The sequence below is a fragment of the Ambystoma mexicanum genome, chromosome 4p (assembly GCF_040938575.1).
Source record: "Ambystoma mexicanum isolate Mex_15411 chromosome 4p, UKY_AmexF1_1, whole genome shotgun sequence".
In the NCBI taxonomy this organism is placed as follows: domain Eukaryota; kingdom Metazoa; phylum Chordata; class Amphibia; order Caudata; family Ambystomatidae; genus Ambystoma; species Ambystoma mexicanum.
Genome location: NC_090927.1, coordinates 988389831 through 988412069, shown reverse-complemented (window position 1 = coordinate 988412069; position 22239 = coordinate 988389831).

Sequence of the window (22239 nt, the reverse complement as noted above, 5' to 3'; positions counted from 1 at the left end):
GCATAAATCTCAGGATTTTGTATTTTCAAATGTAGGCAGTTATGGCTGTATGGATCTGCAGATCATACATTACAGGGGCAATGCAATAAATCATTTCATTGTACAACATTGAAGTAATCCAGGGATGTAATCCCGGGGTGTTTAGGGGTCGCCACCATGACCCCTGCGGTGCCAGGTGCTACCCCTGTGTTTGTCCTTGCGACCCCTGTATTTAAAAAAATAAATGGAAGCTCCAACATTCGTTATTGCCCAAAATCAGTAGCACTCAATTCAGCAAACGCCGGTAGGTGTTGTAGAAATGTGTGTGTGACTTCACAGACACACGGACTGCCCTACTCTCTATTTAACGGTGTCTCTGCACGCTGCAAATAAAACAAATGAAGCTGACGACGGAGAAGAAACCAAATGATGGAGGAGGCGGCCCGGTAACTAGTCCAGGGTCCTCCTCTGCCTCCCCTCCCCCCTGGTAAGGGGGAGGGCGCAGACAAAGAACAAGCGCCAAAAGTACCAAAAGCCTGCAAAGGGCAAACAATGGAAAGGGGCGTGGTAGCTCCTTTATAATGGACGGGCGTCCTACACCAGGTAGCATCCAGCCCCTGCAGTAGGACGCCCACTGCTGAGAAGAGAAGGATTTTGTTTAATACAAAGGACCACAAGTCGGACAAGGCCTGGTCGTTGCCGTCGCAGGACGGCCAGGTGATGGTATGGCAGTGTTTGGGCGACCAATCACAAGAGACAGACTCCGAATGAGCCATGAGGAAGACGGAAGGGTCTTCGCTCTTCTCTGACCAGCACCTCTTGGAAGCCTAACGGCAGGGGTGTCTGGTGGTAACAACAAGGGCTCAGCTTCCCCCAAAGAAACAGCGCTCTCCCCGCCCACGGACACCTGCAAGGGCAGGCGGGGCTCAGGCACAAAGGGTTGGCAGAGTTAGGCCTACTATGGACTTGGTGAAAAGAAATAGGGGGAAGCAGGTGTATTGGATACAGAGCAGGCACCACACTTTCAGACTGATTTTCACTAATGTGTGCAGTGATTCTTTTTGGTGTGAAAATAAATCTGCGGCCAAGTTTGCCATTTTGAAGAACAACTGTCTCATTCCTGCTAATTTGTCTAAGGGGGAAAAAGGAAACAGAAGAATTAGCAAAATATGGCTTATTGGTACGAATGGACAAATGCAAGGGTTATATCAAATGCGCTGCTTAAAAGAATCCAAGAGACTTCAAAATGGAAGCCAGTGAAGCCTGGTGACACTAAAGAGCTTTTTACCAATGCCTTTAACCCCCACCACACACAATAACAACCTGTGTCTTTGTTTTTCCAACCACGCGTGCACTGAGCTCACAAATGAGCGTTTTCAGCCACCCACGTTTACAGATTTCAATTTTTGGAAATCGGTCAAATGTACTGATAAATTTGAGGAGGCTGGCCATGTGTGCAACCTCCACCCACAAGCCTTGAATGAGGTGGACCATTAATAATATAGTGAAGTTTCATTAAATTAATGTACATTCTTGTGCAGCAAAACTGAGCGGTCACATGACATGCTAAAGCTGGACACTTCTAAACTCAGGCAGGTTTCGGGAAAGGCAGTCATGTCCAGGTTTTCGTCCCTGAAGGTCTGCCCACATAACTCCTTCAACTGTTACGTGGGTTGTACACAGACATAGGCACCTTGCAGCAAGATTGAACATACAACAGCACCCCTGAACACAAAAAAACATCACATGCATTATTGAAATGAGCAATGCAGTTTCTAGCTAGCTTGGTGCCAAGGGTCGAAACACTATTTTATTAATTTTATTGGGAATTTGTAAGGTGGTTATACAACAAGTACATTGTGTTTAAAAGCGCACACAGGACAACAGGGAGAGGACATGGGAATGAAGAACAAATACAACAATGAAAGATGGACGTGGACCTACTAGGCCTTGTGAGTATTTAGAAGGTCCAGGTGCAGAGGTAGGGAAGGGATGAGGGAATGGGGGGGATACGTGCTAGGCATATCAAGAGGGAAGTACTAGGGAGTGAGCAGCTGTACATGCATAGGTGGAGGGGTCAGTGCAGGCCTGCGGTGACATAGGCCAGTGGGTGCCAAGGCAAAGTGCTTTAAGGGGTGGAGGCTGTAGGTGATTGGGTGTTGACGGCCAGGACCTGGGAGGACAAATACGGGCCTTGGTCACCAATCTCAGCAATTGTGGGATTTAATAGAGGAGGGAGGAAGGGAAGGAGGAGGTGAAAAAAAAGTCTTGAGGTGCTTGCAGAATTTGAGGAGATCCGGATCAAGACAGAGAGGAAGAGGGAGGCTATTCCATAGGAGGGTACCTGCCGAGAAAGATATTGGCCACCAGCTCACTGTTTAGAAAAGCGCTTAACACACAGAGAGTTGGTGCCGGAGGAACGTAAAGATCTGGAGGGAGAGTAGTGAGAACAAGTTGTAGGTAGTGTGGTCCACTGCCCCAGAAAGCCTTATGGATGATGCAGATGGCTTTGAATATGATCCTTTCAGCAACCAGAAGCCAGTGGACAGTTTTTAGAGCTGGCGAGATGTGGTCCCTGGGCTTGAGGCCAAGGAGAAGTCTCACAGCTCTATGCTGGATTAGCTGGAGGTGTCATAGAGAAAAAGAGGGTAGATTAAGGAAAAAGGCTATAGCAATAATCTAGCCTAGAGAGAACCAGAGCTCTTGAGACATTGAGCTTCTGGGGGAAGGTGAGGAAAGAAAGAATTCCTTTGAGGAGAGGGGGATGGATGAAGGTAGATGTGAAGGCAGAAACTGACACTCGTTTCGTTTCATCGGACGGATGTTCGCGAACAAGGCTGGCATGGAGGCGTCCAGCAGAGAGTGTAGGCATGATTGAGGAGTCCAGGTGGATGTTAAAATCGCCCATGAGAAGGAGATTAGTGATGGTAGTGAGGAGAGAGGAGGCAAAATCAGCCCATTGAGAGAGGAACAGGGTGGAAGAGTCAGGTGGCCTGTAGATGACGACAATGGTCAGTGAGGAGGTGGGGGAGATGACCAACTTACAAACCAGGCTCTCGAAGAAGGAGTAAGGCTGGATGGGTATGAGGGAAGAAGGGACCCACTCAGGGGAAATTTGAGCTACCCCAACGCCTGCACAGTGAGCGCAAGGATTGGAGATGATCTTATAGCCATCAGGGAGGAGGGAGTCAAAAGCAGTGACTGAGCTGGCCTTGAACCAGGTCTCGGTAAGAGCAAGGATATTGAGGTCAAAGTCTTCAAGAACGAGACAGATGTTGGAGGAGTGTTTGATGGGAGAACAAGCATTAAACATGGCAGGATGCATGAGATCTCCACCTTTGAAGGTTTCCTGAGGTGGGGCACAGGGACGTGGTACAACAGTTGGAGGGGGGAGGACAGAGAGAGAGGAAGAAGGAGTAGCAGAAGTAGGGAGAAAGTTAATGAGGGATGGCAAGTACCGGTCAAAGAGGAGGCGGTTGGGTTGAGGACCCTAAACCAAGATAGTGCTAGTGCGAAAGGCATTAATGATACACCTGGATGATGCTAAGCCACCCAAGAGGACTTCCCATCTAGTGCCACCATTAATGAGTGAGGATGTTAGATGAGGGAGAGTAGAGATGAGATGAGGAGTCCATAGATCTGGAGAGGGGACAGAGAAAAGTATGTCAGTAAAGATCTGTCTGGAAGTTGTGCTGACAAAGGTGTCTGCAGTAGGTAGGCCAGGGCTGGTAGTCGGGATATATTTTAAAGCTTTTTTCTTCCAGACTTTGTGAGAGAGAGTGGATAGGTGATAGTATAGCAGTTAGAAAAGATAGGGGAGATGGTGAGTGGCAAAGTGGTGGAGGAAGGAGGAGGAGGAAAGAGAAGGGCTGCACAGCACAGTACGAGCACACACTCACCAAGCCGCCTAGTAGCCAACAGAAGCAAGAAGTAGATGCAGTGGTATAGCAATCACATCACACAAAACGTATGCAGGGCAATCAAATTCAAGATTGATGCAAGGCACTCTAAACACACAGAATGAAATTAGCAGTACATGTAAGGTCACCTAAATGTGATTTTTGATGCAGGCACTCTAAACACGCAAAAAATGAAATTAGCAGTACAGATGTAAGGTCCCCTAAAATCAGTTTTTGATGGAAGACACTCCAAACACACAGAACGAAATTAGCAGTACAGATGCAAGGTCACCAAAACTTGGTTTTTGATGCAAGGCAATCCAAGCACACAAAAACTAAATTAGTAGTAGAGATGGAAGGTCACCTAATATCGGTTTCTGATGCAAGGCACTTCAAACACACACAACAAAATTAACAGCATAGGTGGAGGGTGCATGAAAAAACATGGCAGAGTGTCATAGATGTTATAAACCACACACACCAGGCGTCAAATTCTCAGAAGGGATAAATGTGATATAGTGAGGAATGTGTCAGATTAAGAAGGGCCAGAAAGAAAAGGTGGTGTAGGCACACCTTGGTTCAGCAGTTGTTAGCTTTAGTGGAGAGGCAGTTCCAATGATTCAGTCATCACTTACTGGTATTTTCCAGGGCACTTTTCGTTGCAGGTGCCCAATTTCATGTGATATGGCACTGTCCGCCTGTGGGCTACTTAATGCTTTGTGGAGGAAAATGGAGGTGCCCTCCAAGCCCTCTGGCCCAGACAGGCTCAGACAGGGGGCTACTGGGCTTTGGGTAGTGGGCAGGCTTAGCCTGCTGGCACCCTGATTTACCTAAGTCACACCAGCCAGGAAAAGCTGGCTGGTGCAGAGGGGACAAAGGGAAGCTGCAGTCCACCATATTGGAGCAATGTTCAGTTCCACGAGGTGTAGTAGCCCTCCAGGGCTAAAAATGTGTTAAATGCAGCAGAAATTATGTTTTCCGTAGAAATAGCCAGGGTCGCACTGGGGCATACAACTGTCTCGGGCACCAATGAAAAAGTGCCCACCATTGCAAATGGCTGTTCATTCCTTTTGTGACACTGTTTGAATAATACCCAAGGGGGAGTTTTTTGATTAAATGTGATGCAAATTGTGCATTTTAAAGAATATTTATTCAGCAGCTCTGGTCAAAACGACTAGCCGCATAGTGAAGTAACTCATCAAACTGGCCCACACTGGTCAAAATACTGGCCCACTTTGACCCAATAGAGTGGCCCACACCAGCATTTTGTGTTTTTGGTTCAGCCAAGGGCCTATTGCCCTATAGGCCAGTCCGAGCCTGGAAATAACCCAGCGGGCCTGGTCAGTGGGCTCCACAGTCTAATTTGGAAGATTGTGCTTTTGTTTTCGAAAATGTTGTTGCAAAACATTTGTGGAAATACCAGAGGAGCAGAAAGGATATCCCCAAGCCCAGGAAAAGGCTTACCAGTGTGGCGGTCACTTTGGTGATGGTGCCTCTGTGTCAGAGGCTGGAAGAGGTGCTGGCTCACACAATGCCTGTGGAAAATGGGAAGGAGGCAGGCCAGTGGGGCCTAGTGGTGGGCCTTGGGTAGGGGGCTTGCTTAGCCTGCCAGCACCTTGATTGACCTAAGTCACACCAGCAGGTTATTCACTGGCCAGGAAAAAATTGCATTCAGGTATTTGTAGTCTCCTAATCAAGATGGAGGAATGCCGCAATTGTATAGTTTGTGCCTAACAGTTCTATAAGGATTTATATATTTCAGTGAGTACCTTACTATGGTGTGTGTACTTTTCAAGTTATCTCTATAAAGCAGAGTATTGCTGGAAACCGGCTATGGGGGTCAGTAGGGGAAATGATGAGAGGGCAAATGAGTCACAAATATTTGCCCAGGATGTGGCAATAGAGGTTGCAATCCTGGAGACTGATGCAGTTATGTTTCTATGATTGTGGCTGCTTTTCAGGGCATAAGTAAAGGATATTTGTGGGTGGACAGGGTAACTTTATTTCAGAGGGTGGACACAACCCCTTGGATTTTTTGGAGGTTGGCAAGCTTGCTCAAGTATTTGGCTAACAGGATTTTACTCAGGTTTTATGTTCCCAATGCAGACACTTTCCCACAAGGCCACAAGCACTTGTCTCGTATTGGGATTTTGTTTTCCAAGAAATATTTTACTACATATTGCTGGGTTTAAAAGGTGAACACCTTTTATTCTTTGCAGCATCTTTACTGGAACTTTTCCTCTCTTGGGTTATTTTTCTGGTGTTCATTTCTTTTTTTTTAAAAGTCCAATGCTCTATTGTCTTGCGCTCTTTCGTCTAAGGGGAAGATCAATTGAGCTACATTTGTATATCTCACTTTAAAGGAATGGTTCGGGCAGAAAATATTATTGTCCCTATGGTTCGGCCATGTGGTTTTAACCATAATTCGATCGATCGTACAAATATCTCCTACGCACCTTGCTCGACTTTTCGTCTCTTCAACACAAGCAAAATCAGGCAGCAGGGCGCGGCCATCTTGTGATAATCTTATCACTTGCCGCATCGCCCTGGGTGACCTGCGTTTGCAGCACTAAATCATATCCCCCACCCCTGATCCTGACATCACTAGACGCGTACCGCCCATTTCACAACGCCAAAGCACGTCTCGTGTCAACATTCTCTGCGCCTGTTCCAAGTATAAACAGAGCGTTTCACAACACACAACAGCAGATTTTCTTTTCCATTCCTCTCGCTGTATTTCTTTGAGTATTCTGTGACTCGTTTCTGTGCTATGGTCAGTTACCTTTGTTGCTTGTAGCCTGTGTGAACAGATACCAGTACGACCACTATAAATTATTTTAGTTTCTTTACCACACAATGGCAACAATAATGCCCTACCTGTACGAGCCTGAGTTTTCCGAGGAGGAATTACTGGAAAGAGCAAGCTCTGTAGACGATGGGGATTTGGACAACAGTTGGGCGGACGTTTCAACAGATGAAGAGCCTGGGCCTAGTCGCATGGACGGTGTTTCCACCTGATGTACCTGCAATCGGTGCGCGCTAATGCCAACCGAGGTGGAGAACTGCTGCTGCGAGAAAACTCTGGATGCTTGTCCTACATATCGCAAGGTGATCCACAGCCGCAATGCGCTACCGAGCTGCCAGACATCACAGCAATCTGTCTCACACGGTCCGTGTTGAGGATTTTGATGGTGCTTATGCACGAACTTCGCGCAACAGTTCGCCCTCATAATCCAAGTAACGAGTAAGTGTAGTCTGGTTGTGATGTTAGTTAGGCAACTACTATTTCTTGGTTGTCCCCTATACTCTCGTAACTTCAAGATATCATTGTCATATCCGTTTAGTCTTGCAATTCTCTCGTAATAGTCGCATAAAAGTCATTCAATATTGTGCAGTGTCTAGTTAGCATTTGTCCTGGCAAAAATGGCATTGCATACAAGAATTGTCATTGACAACTAAGGTTTAATACACTTATCTTGGTCATTTAAAAACAGATTGTATCTTTCTCTTTTATAGATGGTACCGGCTGGTGGCCTATCGTTCGTACACATGGTGGCTTCATTGGAGGCTTGGACACTGCGTTCGACGAGTAATACCCGCCTGTGTCGTTGGCGCCATTAGACACACTTTCCCCAGTGACAGTGGTCAGTACAGGGGATTTTCCCTCGCCGAGCTGCAACCAGAACTTTACAATGTGTAATATTTTTGGGCCATCAAAATAAGAAACCAAATAAAACACAACATATTTTTTATCAATGGTTGTTTCAGTTTTTAAGTGAATCAAGTGAGTTTCCATTCAGCAGTGTTCCGGTGCCTTGTCTGCACGCCTCCCGGCCCATCCATCCCACCCCCACTATCAAAGGCAGTTCGCACCAGTGGATGTGCGCTGCCATGGGGTGCTGTCAGGGGCGCGAACGGCCAAGGTGCCAAACAATATGTACACTTCAAAAGGTATCCTACTCCCAGGGGCCATTGCTTACATGGCCTCCTCAGACCCTGTGTCTCCAGGCAGGCCTCCCCTGAAGCAGACCACGCCCCTGCAATCCACATAAGTTTGTCTCCTTTCAGCAGTGTTCTGGTGCCTTGTCTGCATGCCTCCCTGCCCATCCATCTCACCCCCCACTATCAAAGGCAGTTCGCACCAGTGGATGTGAGCTGCCATGGGGTGCTGTCAGGGGCGCGAAAGACCAAGGTGCCAAAAAACATGTACACTTCAAAAGGTATCCCACGCCCAGGGGCCATCACTCACATGGCCTCCTCAGACCACGTGTCATGCCAAACAACATGTACACTTCAAAAGGTATCCCACGCCCAGGTGCCATCGCTCACATGGCCTCCTCAGACTCTGTGTCTCCAGGCAGGCCTCCCCTGAAGCAGACCGCGCCCCTGCAGTGTACATAATGCCACGACATATACACATCATTCTTTCACAAACACACCCCTTTTTGTTATTCTTTATAAACCACTGGATATTTACCATGAGAACATCCTTGAGCACTGCAAGTCAACTCGTGAACGTGCTACTCTGTGACCGCTTCGAGTGAACTAGTCAGTGTGCTACCTGTGAACATCTCCCTGTTCTCCTGCCACTAATTACTCTGCTTGCTGAATCCAACTGTTTGTTGGTCAAGGTAAGGACATGTATGCTAATCATATCTCCTTCATTTGTACATTTTTATCTATTCTGAAGTATCTAACTCTGTAGTGCTATGTTAATTTGTTTCATTGCTATTGACTTGAGTTTCTTTTGTTATGTTATCGGTATATCAATTTTTATCATTGTCAATTAGCATCGTATTGCATCCTTTGCAGACCGTGCCTATAGTATAAGCATGTTTCATTTTCGTGCATGATAGAACATTCAAGGGACGAGTAACATGTTCTGATTTTCAACACATCAATGAATTGTTTGTGAAATTTATCCTATAATACAGCCGCACACGCTGCACTGGTTTTGCTGTGGTGCCCAAAAGAAAGCGTGCATCGAACAATGTATGGTCCAATTTGTTCTTTCTCACATGCTTATGCAAAATCATTTTCTAATAATGATGACCTTTATTTTGCAGAATTTACAACAATGCCTGCATGTTCTATTTTCGGTTGCCCTTCGAAGACCCATGACAAATCCGAAGGCATTACAATGCATGTATTCCCTAAGACTGTTGATCGAATAAGAGAATTGGTCAGACGTTGCGGATATCCACTGAAGACCTTGAAAGTAGAGTCAACCATGTCTTGGAGGACAAGAGGGATCATCGATACCGCATCTGCAGCCTGCACTTCTCACCGGATATGTACGACACATCCTTGTACACAAAGAGGAATCAACCGAGAACAACTCGGAAATTGCTCCCAAACGCTGTTCCGACTTTACTCGTGAAAATGCTGCCACAGGTGAGTCACGCTTCCAGATTTAGCTTTACGCCTGTATTTTCGGTGTAAATGCCACTTATACTACTTTCCATATTTATGTGATAGAATAGCTGTTGAAATAATGACTTTTTTGCTAAACATCAGTCCTTGTTTTGTAGAACTCACATATAAAAATGATTTATGAGGACGGATAACTATGCTATATTATGCATTTTAATAAGTGTAATTTTCTCGTATTCAGTCTCCTTACATGCCATTTTGTAATGTTGGAATTTCTAAATTGAATAATACTTTGCCTTTACCACTCGATGACTATCCACCGAATATGAAGGAACAAGATTCAACATCCATGTCTGGCCTGGAGTCATCATCCACTTCAGGCGTGTATCAGGTAATCTTACCTAGCTATTCTGTTCCAGACTGGTTTTATGTACGGAATTCTAGATAATGTGATCATATTTTTGCAACATATCATTGCATTACACAATGTTTCTTTACCACTTTACTGTTAATAAGTACCTTTGTCGTCTTTCCAAATTGTGTGTCCCATTTCCAATCTTTTCGACCTCACTAATGAAAGTACTGTGTTTCAGGGAGATGCTGAAGCGTCCACTACAATCCGAACACCCCTCGTAGTAGATCCGGTGTCAGAGGTATGGGTCTTCATAGCTCAATAGGACGAGATAATCTGATCATATTTTTGCAACGTATCATTGCATTGCACAATGTTTCTTTGCCACTTTACTGTCGATATGTAACTTTGTCGTCTTTGTTCCGTATCCAATCATTTTGACCTTACTAATGCAAGTACTGTGTTTCAGGGAGATGCTGCAGCGTCCTCTACAATTACATTATCCATTGTGGTTGTTCCGGAACCAGACTATACAGTTGCTCCGGAGCCAGAGGTATGCGCACTGACAGTACCATCGAATAAAAGAAAGTCGGTCTAACTAGATGTGTAATGCCAATGACTTATTTTAAATGGATACTATTTTTGTAGGGATCTATACAAGATCCGTATATTGAACCCGAGGAACGTGTATCAGAATCGGTCCGCCAGTTTGCTGATGTTAGAGTAAAGAAGGTTTCAAAGAAAAGAAATAAAAATAAGGTTGGTTATAAACACTTTCTATTGTTGGCAAAAGTTTTGTGCCAAGGCCTTCATTATATGATTTTTTTAATGTCAATTGTACAACACTGTATGTTAGATTTACACTGAACATCCCTTTTCCTATCTGTCCTGTAGTTGCACGATGGAGTACGGACTATGCAGACACAGACAGCGATACAAATGACAGATGCTGCTTGCCAAACTGTTATCACCATGGAGGAACTATTCATTGAGGCGCGTCGTGTTCACACTCGAGATGCCTATGTCCAATGGCCAGAAAATAAATTTAATAAAACCGGCGATTCCAGCAAAGTGTTCTTGGACCTTTGATACAATGTGCCCGCTCCGCCAAGGGAAGGTGCAATTGAATTTATAGAAGATAGTTTTACATTACTCGATGAGCACTTGACACAATCGACATCCGCCAAAAAAATGCCCCCCAAAAAACAGTCCACATTGATGTTTTCTCCTATCCATCGTCAAGTAACAGATGTTGAAATGACAGAAACTGAAGCATCAACATTATTGACCAACGAAACAGACAAAGATATCGACTATAGTATGTCCGGTTTTGCTGAAATGTCCACCACGGGTAAGTACGAAACAACAATGTCGCCTGATGACGGTATTATAAAAGAGGCCAAATACATAGTATTCGACAGCAGCTTGATGGAGATTATAAAGATGCTGAAATGTGTGCATTCAGTGGGAGGGGAAGTATCTGGAAAGCCATTGGTGGGCGTGACTCATCTAACACAAGGCAGTAACCTGAAAATACATGCCACCTGAGAAAAGTCACATAAAGCATTTTCATGGTCGGCTCAACTGATGCTGGGGAAACTGCCAGCTGGCAATCTACTGTGTGCAGCAGCTTTACTTTTCAGTGGCTCTAGTTTCTCGAAGTTATCCAGTTTCTTTCAGTTTGTGGGATTCCATTTCATTTCCAAAACGCAATACTACAAATACCAACGTGATTATCTATTCCCTGCCATCAGTGATGCTTGGAAAATTGAACAATTGGCTATTCAAAGTACATTCCCGGACAAACAGTTCAGGCTAGCCGGTGATGGACAGTGTGACAGCCCCGGATTTTCTGCTAAGTACTACACCTACCATCTTCAGAACATGGAAAGTAAGAAAATTGTGAGTTCGGTAGTGATCAGCTGACCCGCTGTAAATCCTCGATGGCCATGGAGAAAGTTGGTTTTATAAAATCACTGGAAGATCTACAATCGAGGGGAATGCAAATCGAACTCATAGCCAAGGACAGACACGTTTCAATAGCCAAAAAAATTAGAGAGCAGTATCCAAATATTAAACATCAATTTGATGTATGACATGTTGCCAAATCACTTAATAAGAAAATCTCAGCTGCAGGGAAAAAAAAAGGTTTTGAAAGTATTTCGCAATGGTACCATTCTTTCAGCAACCATCTTTGGTGGAGCTCCAAAACACGTGATGGGTCTGTGGAAATTCTACTGGAAAAATGGCGCTCACTGATGCACCACTGTTCCAGCGTTCACCACTGGACAGAAAACCAACATTTCCACCAATGTGAACATGGCCCTTTCTCCCCAGAGCAGGCACGGAAGAAGAAGTGGTTGATGCCATCTTCACCTCCACACAAAGACCTTGAGAAGATTGTGTTTGATAAAACTCTATCAAGAGATCTGAAGGGACTCACAGAATTCTGTCACACAGGAGATTTGGAGGTGTTCCACAATATGTGCCTAAAGTACAGGCCAAAGAGATTGCATTTTAGCATCCAAGGGATGAAATGTAGGACTTTACTAGTGGTATTAGCGCATAACGAGAATGTAGGCCGGGAACAATCTAGGACTGCAGGAAACTTAGGGATGCTTTGCTACACGATGGCCTTTAAGAAAAGAAGCAAAAAATGGGTCGTCAAGCCAGTATATGATAAACTGGAATTCGATTTTGTGAAAGATCTCATTGTTAATGTCGTCGAGATACACATGGAATCGTGCACAAATCTGTTCAGAGCACAAAACATTGCCAGCGTGCCAGCGTGCCATGTCCACCCAAAGCAGAGCTTGTTAAATCGTTCAAATCCCGGTTGAAATGATGACCGTCTGTTTTTATTTTTGCAATTTTTTTTTCTATAATCCGTATAAATAAAGTATACATGTTGTCTTTTGAAATCTATCCTCTCAGTCCTTTTCTTAAAAATATATTACAATTATTACGATTGCTTTCACATTTCACAGTTTAGTTGAGATACTGTGGGACCTGCATTTTTCGTGTTAATGAACAATGGGTAACAGTGTGTAAGAATATTTGGGTTTTGGCAGTTGACTTGCAAAAACGTTCCGCAAAAAGCTGAATAACTGCTGGACCTAAAAAAGGGATTAGACCTAGGCCACAAAACATTCTAGGCACGCAAGAAGTACTGACTGTGAAAACATGCCATGGGGTAGGAGGCCATGAGATAGGCAGAGGTGGCCCTATTGGCAAATTTCACCTACAGCTGAGCAGCGCCATGAACAACTAGCCGCCCCCTATTTCCTGAGCCCGTGTTTCAAAATTCATTTTCTCATGGATGTGTTGACACAGGCTGTTGCAAAGTAAGAATGTACGTTCATTTTGAGTGAAGGTCACCAGCTTTGAATTTCGGCTTGGGAGCTGTGAGGCCCCACGCGTCCCTCGCACAGTATAAGGTTCTATTGTTTTTTTAGCTTGAGAGGCAGGGACCATTCTGAAAGGGATTGAATTGAAGGGGGTGTAATAACGTATGATATGATAAGGTTGCCCATTCCGAAACTGCACCTAGTTACATAAAAGTTCAGTTTATCAGAAAACGTTGACACGAATGGAGGATTCTGCATCACGGTCTGCATTACGCCTAGAGAATGGAAATTGCGAATATAATGTCATTTTCTCTTTAGACGATTTCATACCGAACTAATCGAAATACGAATAGCTGACCATTACTGATGGGTGACATTGTACTTGTTCGTTCTGTTTGGCATATTGCAATGAAGTGCTAGTACTTCTATCTACCGGGCAACAGTGGCAGGCCAGCATTGAGACGCATGTAGACCACCACTCATTTCTCCCTGGCACTACGCTAATAAATCATTACATTGTTTTTGCACCTCAAATTCTTGCCCCAGTTTACGCATTACGTTTTGAGCTCAACATTCTCATTCGCACTATCCGCGGAAGCAAATAGCAGAGTACTTTGATATTCCACGTTGTATTCTCTCGGTTCATATTGTGTCACCTCTGCGCTAATAAAGGAAATGAATAGTTGTAATAAAGATCGGCTACTGAGACATTTTCAATTTGTATCTTTTGCAAACAGGTACATCGTGCCGTTCTGCGATTGTCATCTATTCCAGACCCCTTCGATGGCTTCTTCAACCGCCAACTGCAGCTACATGTGAATCGCTGGATCTACTTGACCGTATTTTGGGACGACAGACAAGGTCCAATCTGTCCGTACGCGGTACCGGCGATTAGGAGCAACATAACAACCTTTCCAGTGGTCTAGTGCCAAGTTGAAGCACCAGCCTTGCAATTCACCATGCGACCAAAGTGCTTCGATTACCCAAAACGAACACCCTGTGTACCCAAATGGAACAGCGCATGACTCACGATAAACATTTGCAGATTTATTAAACGAGAGCAAAGAAAAAAAGTTCTATTTTAATTGATAAGGTCACAAGCCGATTGTTGTCAAAACATTTAATGTGAAATGAATGTACTTTACCAATTGTACAGTCTTGTTGTTTCCTCTTAAAGTAGTTTCATTTTCCTAATTGTGACGCGCCGCGCTGTGAGATGATGTGTGTTGTTTTCCGGGTTCCGCATCTAGTCGCGTACGTGACGAATGGGCCCATTTGGCCACGCTGCCCAGCAACGTCACAGAGAGAGGCGGAGAACATAAATGATTTGGTGATGTCAGGCTCAGGGGCTGGGGATATGATTTAGTGCTGCAAACGCAGGTCACCCAGGGCGATGCGGCAAGTGATAATATTATCACAAGATGGCCGCGCCCTTCTGCCTGATTTTGCTTGTGTTCAAGAGACGAAAATTCAGGTAAGTTGCATATGAAATGTTTGTACGATCGATCGAATTATGGTTAAAACCACATGGCCGAACCATAGGGACAATAATATTTCTGACCGCACCATTCCTTTAATATGTATGTTCACTTACTGTGCATATATTCATGGGTGCCAGCTTTTGATTTTCGCAATGGGGCAAAAGTACTCGGGCATATGTTATTCTTGCAGCCAGTCATATATTTCCCTTTTTTTCTGTGCTGCTTCAATGCAGTTAGTTGGGGCCCTGCAAAGTATCACAACAGTCACCAAGAGACCAGCCATAAAACAAGGAGGTTGTAGCACACTGCTTAATCAAAGTGTGTGATCCTTGGCAAATCATTTTTTATCACAGTGCATTGCCTAAAAAATGGTGAGTTCTCAAAGCCTGCCATCTTTAATACATAACAATATCATTGTGAAAACAGGTCAAAATCAGTCTGTGATTGAGGAACGTCTTTGATGGTTGCATTAGGGTGGATTTTGAGGTTAATTCTCAAACCTGGGCCTATGCTATTCTTGCAGCGGGTCATGAGAGCTATTACCCTACCTGCACACAATTAAACAATCAAAGAATATTTGTGTGTTTACACTGAAAAAAAGTTATCTGCGATTTTTCAAAGGGGGCAAATGAGAAAACACTGATAAACATACATTCTGAACATTTTTGATACTGGAAAAACACCGCTGAAAGTAAATAAAAAGCGCAAATCATAAGACTCCCCAAGGAGTCGCTCTGTAATCAAACAGTAAGATTATCTAAATTGCTATTACTCTCACAAATTGTAGAAAGATGTTCTAATGAAAAAACACACAAAAATGGCATACCCGACTCAAATAGCGAGTTAATTACTTGTCAAAAGAAAATACAATTTTTCTCAAGGTAAGGATTCCTTGAGAGTCTTCCTTGGAGAAGTAGGGGTTCTTATATGTTATCTAGACAGCATGCACTTATCCTGGTCACAATTATAATAATGGTGTAGTTTCGACCATTTAACTCAGCATATAGAATATGAATGAATAATCTCACATTATTGTTGTTGAACATTTAAAACCATCTTAAAATGGCCACCATCACTTCCATGATGCTACGGGGGACGTCATCACATGACGTTGCCACCATGCATCTCGTGACCAAATGGTAAGTTCAAAAAGGCAGCGTGGGGCAATGGGCTGCTTTTCCAGCTCCTTTTGCCTCACGACTCATTGTTAAACTAAAGGTAAGACTGAAACAGGGTACTTGGAGAGAGTATGAGGTTGTCTAGTGATGTTGTGAAACTTGATCTAAGTAACCCTTGTTGACTCAACCCTGGAAGTATATAGGGCTCAGGCCCAATACTCTGTAGTATATTATTGATTAATATCTATTGTAAATACATTTTACAATCATCTGCTGGCACTTCTACCGGGTACACCATCTACACTATTTACATTAGAATTAGGCATAATGGGTTTTGCCTTTTCATACGAATACAGCCAGTATCGTTATGGCTTAAACTGTGGATAAGCACAGAGCTAGAGGCATACAAGGGGTTAATACGGAACGCACTCTCATTAAGATCAAGATGGGCATTTATAATAGCCCTGACAAAATTGTCCACTTGTGCCTATAATCTCTCAAGAGAGCCTATTAGGATTGGGCACTAGTCAATTTATTGCATCGAAGCTATGATAAACCACTTGTTAAACAATACCTTAGGCTAAAAGCACAGTTGGGACTTGAACCCTACTGTAATTGGTTAACAGACCTCATAGAAAGGAACCTATATTGTTAAACTGCATCTGGGAATGCGTCTTCTAATACAATTCACTTATTCTTGGAAGGGGTCTAGCACAAAATCATGCCCTAGGATTTATACCACGTTTTATTCTGATGTCCAATGCTGACGGATCTTTGTATAAAATGGTTGTTACCTTTTATTTAAGCACTTTAATACAAGCACTTTAATGGATGCCTTGGACTTTTGTAGATTGTCGCACAGGGACATTTCTGTATTTGGAATTACACGATTTCGATTGAGAGCTTAAAACAAAAGACGTACATTCCTGACTTGATTCTCAATGATTTTTTATCTTTTATTCGATAATTGACATATCTTATATGTTTTTAAATTTTGCTTGTATCTCTCATATTGTATTATATTGTGATATTTTATGGAACAAGCCCACAAAATAAACACTTTAGGTATTATATTATTCTCCATGAGTAGGGCCGTGTGATTCCTCTCTTTTGTTACAATCGCTCAGCTGTATATTGACCTTATCATTAGATGAACATTTCTCTCTTTTGAGCTTTAAAGAAGCCATCAAATCACTTTCCCCCTTTCAAAAAAGTCCTGATTGCTGACATATGAACATGCTTTACTGCTGACTAAGAAATAGCTGATGAACGAGGAGTGTATCTGGGTTCTAAAATTCATCCTTGCTTGTGTATGGCCTTGCTCCCTGAAAACATCCATTACGTGGTCTCAGTCCCATTAGGTAACATATTTTCACTGTTCGTAATGCCTCATTAAGTAACCTTTTCGGTTTGATATGATATGATAGTTTATTTATATAGCGCCTATACACAATGTGTTTCAAAGCGCTTCAAGTCAAGGGAGGGAACAAGGGAAAATACGACGACATTCTTACAGTCCATGAACAGTAAGGATGTGACATTAACTATCGTTCTCGGCCTGGCGACATTTCAGATAGTGCAAGAGCTAAGACATACATAAGGAAGGGAGGTAGAGAGTGGGAAGGAAATGGAAACAGACAGGCCACTACCGTACTAGGCCTGACGACCGACATTTCATGTAGAGCCGGAGGAAAACAAAAGGTGAGGGAGAGGGGTGCAGAAAGGGAGGGAAGGAATAAAACAAGCGACTAACATACTAGGCCTGACAACGTTTCAGATAGTGCTGGAGGGGGGGGGGCAGTAAGGGGATGGGGGAGCTACAGACGAGGTTGCTATCATACTAGATCCAGGGAAAATTCTGATCGAGTAAGTGCATAGACGAAAGTAAGGGGAGGAGGTGAGGAGATAGGAAAAGGGAGAGGGGAGGGGAGGAGAGAACAGAGAGTAAGCAGTCAAAAAGAGTGGAGAAGCAAGAGGGGAGAGCGAATACAATTGCAGAAGTCAGTAGTAACACATAATGTTGCAAGCCTGGATACAAGATGAAGATGGGAACAGTAGGATTCAGGGCCACCATTAGTACAAGATGCAAAGGAAGTCCAGCATGAGAGTTGACAAAGGGTGACGCACCGTGAATCAATGAAGTCCATAAAAGTAAAATCCAGCATTGGCCACAAGACGGTGATGGTGAAACCCGAATGTATCAGGACAGACTCCTGTGTGCAGGAAAGGGGGGGGGGCACGAGGGAACAACACAGGGGGACCGGAGAGGGTGGGGATGGCCTGTGGGGACAGGGTGTAAACACATGTTGGTGCATGCTTACCTGCTGTCTTAGCAGGGGGTCTGACCCTGGATCCTCCAGGTCCAAACAGGAATTGCCCTTTTCTTTGACTGCCCTTCATTTTGGACGCCCGGGCAAGAGACGCCCTTGATCTAAGAGTTGAGAGCAGGAAGGAAGAGGCAGGGCAAAGAAGGTGGGTGGTGCTTAGGCCAGGTGACCTATATCCACTTACAACTGCTCCCCAGCTGCAAAGGAAAAGAGGCTGGAGGGCTCCTTAAGTAGGGAAAAGAGCGGCAAGCAGGAAGGCACCAGGTGGGCGGGGCTTGCTAAGTGGTGAAAAAGACCAGCAACCGGGAAGGCATCAGGTGGGCGGGGCTTAGGCCAGGTGACCTAGATCCACTTACACCTGCTCCCCAGCTGCAAAGGAAAAGAGGCTGGAGGGCTCCTTAAGTAGGGAAAAGAGTGGCAAGCAGGAAGGCACCAGGTGGGCGGGGCTTGCTAAGTGGTGAAAAAGAGCAGCAACCGAGAAGGCACCAGGTGGGCGGGGCTTAGGTCAGGTGACCTAGATCCACTTACACCTGCTCCCCAGCTGCAAAGGAAAAGAGGCTTTAACGGCACAAGTGTCAAGGATCCCCCTTAGGTCATTCTCCTCTACCATTATTCTATCTAGCAGTGTGTGTGGCTCTAATTGGCTTTTAAAATCCACTACAACAATTGTGATAATTGCATTATCCCCTAGAGAGGTTCCCACGATGTTCCTCATATGGTCTTCTATCAGATTTACAATATTAATCCCACTTTTACCCAAAGGGCAATAATACATGTCAACGAGAAAGAATGTGGGCATCGCTGGTAAAATCAGCCATATTACTTTTAAAACTGGAGAATTGACCTAAATGGTTTTTTCTCTCAGCTTTCAATACAGTCTTCACCCAAATGGCCATTCCCCCACATGGTCTCCCCATTTGCCCCTTAATGGCTGCTTTACAGTAGCACCAGAATCCTTCTAGTTCCACATCCTTTACAGAGTATATCTTTTGTAGGAAAAAAAAACATCTGCTTCATTTATAAAAATCATTCCAGTCTGGATCAAATAGTTATTTATTGTATTTTATTTATTTATTGGTTTATATAGCGCTGCATCCAGCGGGCATCAGAGCACATTACATGCAGACAGGGAAAGATTTAGTCAGGACAACATGGATACATTTGGTGTCAGCCAAATGTAGAGTATCGGTGTGTGATTAGTGCAATATTCTTTTGCCGAATTTGTTTGGACGATTTTCCCCCCTTTTTTTTAACACACCACCCTCTTTCGCCCCTCCTCCCAACCCCTATATACCTTACCCATCTCTGCTTCACACGCTTCGACGGCTCAGGTGGTAAATGTGCTGTTTACTAATCGCATGCTTTGAAGTCTGTGCTTACTGTATGTGCAAGCAAGTACATTAACCGAAGAAAGAAGGGAATACATAAAACAATAACTATTGGATAACTATCAATAAATACTGAAAACATTCACCAGTGACTCGTGGTTCTTTCCCACACCCAGAAAAATATTAGATTAGATTTAATCAAAGCAGGGCACACATTCAAACAATACATATAAATGACAGCAACATGCTGTGTGGTTTGCTCAGTAGTGTCCGGTGTTTACATGACAAAATAACATTGGTGGAGTGGATTGAAACCTGGTATCCAGTTGACTGTGGGGTTCACCCAATTAATGAGGCATTCGTCCAGTTGATGCAGCATTTTCCAGTCTCGCACCCTGGTCTCTGAGTTATTATGGGTAGATCGCTGCCTCCACCTTCCACACAGTGAACCCTGGGCACCTGAATGCCAATGTGCTTGGACGGGCGACTGCTTCACATCCCGCTCGTCACAGTGCATTTGTGGCAGGGGACAGTGCATGCCGATGCAGGCGGTGGATGACAAGGAGACACATATTGGTGAAATGATGCCCAGAGTCTTGGAGGCTGTGTCTGGGGATCCATGGGGTTACTGCCAAACAAAATACTGTGAATCCCGAAAATGTCGAGGGTTTATTCGTCTTTTTTTCACTTTTCCACACAAATAAATGCAAGGGGTTGACCCCCCCAATCCTCTCCCCTGCATCCCCCTTTCCTAATTATTACCCCTATCCCACTTACCATCTATATTTGGGTGAAAACGTGCACACTTTCAACAACAAAACCCTCCCGAAACAAAATACTGTGAATCCCGAAAATGTTGAGTTTTTTCCCATTTATTTTGCACTTTTCTGCACAATTAAATGCAGGGGTTGACCCCCTGCAGCTCCCTCCCCTACATCCCCCTTTCTAAATTAATAGCCCTACACCACTTACCATCTATATTTTTGTGAAAAAGTGCAAACATTAGACAAGAAACCCTCCATTTTCGGGTTGGCAGCAAAAGGGTTTGATATTTTCATCCTATCCTGTGTCTGGCCTGTCGGTGAAACGGTCAATAAAAAAAGCGCTATGTCTGAATGTCACCCTCGAGTACTGAATGTGCATGAGTACAGTGTGTGCAACTTTGAAACGGTGGTCTTTTCTATACGGTTAACAGATCTTACTGAGAGAGCCAAAGCTTTCTCTAGGAACGCCTAAAAGAACAGACAAAGAGTGACATTTCATCTGTATATGCGCATTGAACATTTTCTTTCTTTTGATTTAAGCATCTTTCCACAGTGTGGCAGGATCCAATTGCCCAGGATTTCTCTTTCTCGTGTATTTTGACAGTAAGCCAGTGCCCAGGTCAAGGGTACACGCTGGTGGACGTAGCCCACCCACTTTTGGTTTCAGTGGGTGTACTCATCCCCCACCCGAAATGAGAAACATTGATGCCATCTTGGAATTTAGGAAATAAAGCTGACCTGGGGGATCGAACCTGCAGTTGTTGGGTGTGGTGGCAGGACACTTCACCACTGTACCATAGAACCTGATGAGAAGAAAGAAGAAAACAAAACAGCTAAAGGGGAAATGTCTCATTTCGGTACTGCAAGTTTGAGGGAAAACAAAACATGCACACCTTTTAACGTTTTCAAAAACACTATAAGAAGAAAAAAATCCTCTCTTGGTTTTGCGTGTGTGTTGATTTTATGAAAGGCAAATGCCATTCGTCCTGTGCAATTTGGGTGGTTATGCAAAGCCAATTTAATTTAAATGTGCATATTTCACCTTAATACGCATATTTCTGGCGATGTCACATCCCATTACGTTTGTTGATGAGTCCCCCCACTTTCATTTTTAGTACTTGACCCCTGAGTAAGCATTGAACAAAATGCCACTGCCACTGGTTGGAAAACACAAAAGGTTGCTATCTTGCAACATTTCCGCTATGCTAAACTCGCTAGAATGTTCATGCCGTGAGTTACATTGTTTCTATTTTTCTAACTTTATCAGGAGCCTGCACTGGACACGCACGCAAGCAACATTTTGTGCAATTTGCGTTCACATTATTGTCAATACCGGCCTTGTCCTAAATGTGCTCCCGTGTTAAATTATTAACTTCTCCCATGTTTAATTCTCATTTGGGTACTGGACATGCAAACTTCAGTAGGCAAGTGCAGTTCAGATGCCCATTGGGAAAGTTAGATTTTTGGAGTGCAGTGAGAGCAATGAGAGATTAAGAACACAGCTGAACAGTGCAGCATCCTTCTTTGACATAAAAGGAGAGCTGTACAGCACAAATCAGCAGCGCCGGCCTGCCATTTCCGTGTTCCTGAGCCAGGGGGCAGGGCATGCCCATGTACATACAAATGGCTAGCTGCTTGATCTATGGAGCAGGAATGGAGACCACAAAGTGATGAATGGACATCTATTAAATAATCATAACCACTCGCATTGCTCTGGCTAGTTTACCGCTCATCACTTTGTACCCTGTCTGCGCCATTATAGAAGGCTCTATCCATTTGCATATCAGGCTTGGTCTTGACCCCAAAGGGAGATTTCCAGGCCCCACTGTTAGGCCATTTGCTTTCTGCACCAGAATGAAAGAAACCCCAAGCCTGTTTCAGCCTTGCTGGGCATCATCAGGGAGGTGCAGCTTCCTGGACACTGCAAGGCCATAGAGGATAAGGGGAGGATAGGACAGGGGCAACGCGCTGGTCTTGGAAGCAAGACCATCGGTGCTTAGAAACCGAACTTAGGTACGGTATTAGGAGCGTTATAAAAAAACAATTAAATACATTAAATTAAATAAGAAAGAAACCCACGTCTGGGTATACCCTCTCCCCCATAAGCGTCGCATAAAGCACCAAAAATGGATGACTGGAAAGCGATGAATGAATCTTAACCATGGGCATTATTTTGGGTAGCTTCCATTTTATCGTTTTTAGTCCATCTGCACCATTACAAAATCGGCTATTTGTATCAATTCTGGAGGAAATGCATGCTTCATTCTATCC